This window comes from Gavialis gangeticus, unplaced genomic scaffold, assembly GCF_001723915.1.
Source record: "Gavialis gangeticus isolate Ggan-Ray unplaced genomic scaffold, GavGan_comp1, whole genome shotgun sequence".
Classification (NCBI taxonomy): Eukaryota; Metazoa; Chordata; order Crocodylia; family Gavialidae; genus Gavialis; species Gavialis gangeticus.
Window position 1 is genome coordinate 12,263,729 of NW_017729029.1, and position 3,497 is coordinate 12,267,225.

A 3,497-nucleotide genomic window follows, 5' to 3' on the forward strand; every position below is an offset into this window, starting at 1 on the left:
GCCCCCCCCCCCAGAGCCCAGCTGTCAGCTCCACTTCCCTCCCCCCAGCATTAATGAACTGCAGGGAGCGTTTACATCCGCCGGTGCCCCTGAGCTGAATGTCAAGCCAAGCGGGACAGCGGCATTTGTTAATGAGAGCAGGCGCTGGGTGGTTCGTTAAGTGACTTGTTTGCATAATGTACACAATAAGGGCTGTGTGGAACAGCCTGTTCTCCTGGAGAAGTCAACACCGCTCCAGCCTGTGCTGGCACCGGCTCAGCTTGATTTATTGAGCGCAGGAATGCCCCGTCGTCCTGGCCAGCAATATTGCACACCACTCGCTGCTGCTTGGCCCTGCAGACAAGGAAGGGACAATGAAGGGAAACCTCTTTCCCTGTAGAAATGACTGCTTTTTCACACGGGCTAAGCATTCCCTCCATGGGCGTGCACGAAACCCAGCATCCTGGAGCCTGGGGGTAGGTGTGCCCTGGCACCGGGGAATTTATGCTCACTCCCCAAGGTCTGCACACCCCCTGGAAAAGATGCACGGAGGATGCCCCCGAAGCACCTCGCACGGCTGCTCTCGCCCATGCGTGTGAACTGCCCTGCTATGGGACCACGAGACATCTTCTTGTTGGGCAGGTCTGCCAGAAGAGCCCTTGAATTTCTTCGGCTGGTGTCCAGCTGGCTGTAGACAGGTGCACGTGTGTCCCAGAGGTGCGCTACTAGTCTCTCAGGTTGCTGGTATCCTTTTGGCAAGGCACGCGGATGAGTTCTCCAGGCTCTGCCTTCAGACCCAGCGGTAGCCTGTACACCAAGGACCACAGGATGTGCCTGCTCGTGTTCCCAGGCCAGCTCTGCTGCTGGGACGTCTCCCGTGAAGGGTAACACAGAATTGTTTCTGCTTCTGTCAGTCCTACTCGGCTTCCAGCTGTGGGAGATGGGGAGGGCATTCGGGCTGCTGTGTTGCACGTATTTGCTAAGCACCCCCAGTCTGGTGCGTGCTGGTTGCACTAGCACTGGGAGGGGTGTGCATGGGGGATGGACCGTATCCCAAGCTTGCCAGGCCGTGATGCTGGTGCACGGGCGCCTGGCTCTGGGCAGTTCAGACGCTCGCCTGCCTTCTAGGAAAGCCCGACGATCCTGTTCTGCAGCCAGGATTTCCTTTTTGTTGGGAGCATTTTGGAATTGCTTTGCACTCCCCATCAGGACAAAATGTCCGAAGATCCCACGTATCCGTGAAACAAGATGTTCTGAGAAGTGTTGATTCAGAAATGCTGAAACAGAAACTGCTGCCTCATAAACAAGCACCGCGATGGGGGTCGAGGCAGCGCTGGTCCTGCCTCGAGCCAGGGGCTGGACTCGACGAGGCCCCTGCCAGCTCTGTGAAATGGGTATCAAACGGGAGCATTTTAATTTCGATTCTCCCAATCGATCATCATCCTCAGTGATGATGAGGGTAAACATGGCCAGAATTGGCTTAGGTCTCTAGTAAACTCTTGCACAACAGTTGGAAAATGTTTCAGCTAAAACATGTCTAGGGCTGTGGTCCCATTAGGAACGAGCTGCTTCGGGCAGCGAGCATCGCACGGGCCTTTGTATCGCTGTGCAAGGCCAGGAGTTAGCAGACGTGTGTCTCGGGCCCGCCGTGCTGTGCTAGCTAAAGCCACGGCCGACGCCAGTCAGGATTAGTGCGATGCACGCCAGCTCAGCTGTTGCTGAGAGCACACATCTGCACGCTCCGTCAGCCCCTGTGTTTCTGTGGGTTTTCGCCGTGAAAAGCCATTCGGGGACAGGCACCGTGGAGAGCAGATGTTTTCTTGGCACGAAGGCCTGCGGGCCAGAGATGAACGGTCACTCGGCATCCTGCCTTGCTTGGTTAGGGTCACACTGTCCTTCCCCTTCCAGTGACCCCCCAAGACTCCCTGACAGACGCAGGTCTCGTGCTGTTCCTGTGCAAATCATCCAGCTCGGAGCCGGATTGGTCTAGAGGCAAAAGCAATCAGGACTCGTGGTGGGGGTGATCTCTTTTATTAAACCAACTAGATTTTTGCAAAAAAAAATTCCTTAATTGCAAGGTTTTGGGGGCACAAACCCCCTTCTGCAGGCATAGGGGGAAAGACTGTAATAAGTTCTCCTAGATAGAAATGAAAGTTCACGTCTCATAGGAGAGTTAAAGGTGTGGTAAAATACAGTTCATTTTATGCAAATTTCCAGCTTTTCTTTGAGCCTAACCTGAATAAAACGAGCTGCTCCAAACAGGAGATTTTACCACACCTTCAACTCTCCTATGAGACATGAACTTTCATTTCTATCTAAGAGAACTTATCACAGTCTTTTCTCCAATGCCTCAAGAAGGGTGCTTGTGGCCCAAAGCTTGCAATTAAAGACTTTTTTTTTTTGCAAAAATCTAGTTGGTCTAATGCAAGAGATCGCCTCTACCACGAGTCCTGGTTCTTACAGAAGGATGCTAGAGCTAGCTGAACAATTTCACCTGCAAAGCTGTCTGCTGGTTGAATATGCCATTTCATCAAAGTCTACACTGTTTGCTGGAAAATGTGAATTTTCACAGTGGTTGTTTTGGTTTTTTTTTTTTAATTTTAAATCAGGAAAAATGAAACACATTTTTGTTTCTTATCAGCTTTTTGAAACAAAGTGACATAGTCATTTCCCCTTGACTTACGGTGCAGTTCCTCTCGGCTTCCTGCGGACACTGGAAGATTTGATTTTCCAGGTCGCGTTGGGTAGTTTGTCACAGAGAGGGGAGACTGAAGCCAGCCCCTGCACCAGCCAGGGCAGCACCAGCCAAATGGGATGCACAGCTCCTTCCAGCAGTGCTCAGCACCGCGTAGGACCGAGCGCCGGGTCACCATCCCATTACACAACCCGTCTACTTCTCCGTTCAGACTACAGCCCTGCCTGCGTCTGCCCTCCGTCGACACATCTGCCCAAAGCCATGTCTGCAGGCAGGACGTTTTTACGAGCGACTTTTACAGACTTGGCTTCTGTCTGTTGTTGGTGAAAGAGGAGAGATGATAAATCCAGCCCCGTGTTAGCAGGGCAGGAGTTAGCCCTTGGGCTGCAACGAGACACTTCTGGGGCCAGGGCCTGGAGCCAGGACTGGGGAGGGCAGAGCTCAAGTTTTCTCCTAGCTGGTTTTCGATACTGCTGGGTTCCCTGCCCGATAAAGCGAAGAGACAATATATGCCCAATGGCTTATTTTAATGAGCACTTAGAATAATATAGCAAGGATACAGTCTATGTGGAGTCCTGTAGGAGAGGGGTTAACAATTCAGGAGAAAGCCTATGTAGTTGCTAAATGTTTTAGCTCGCAGAGGACTTTCTGTAGCCCCTATTCACTTAATCCCTGTTAAATACCATACAATATTGTACAGGGGCATGTTCACAGTTCGCTGGGTAGGGGAGATCTCCATAATCTGATGCACAATTTATATCTGCCAACTAATATTTGAAGATACAGCGTAGTGGATCAACTCTTTCCATCATGTCATACAACT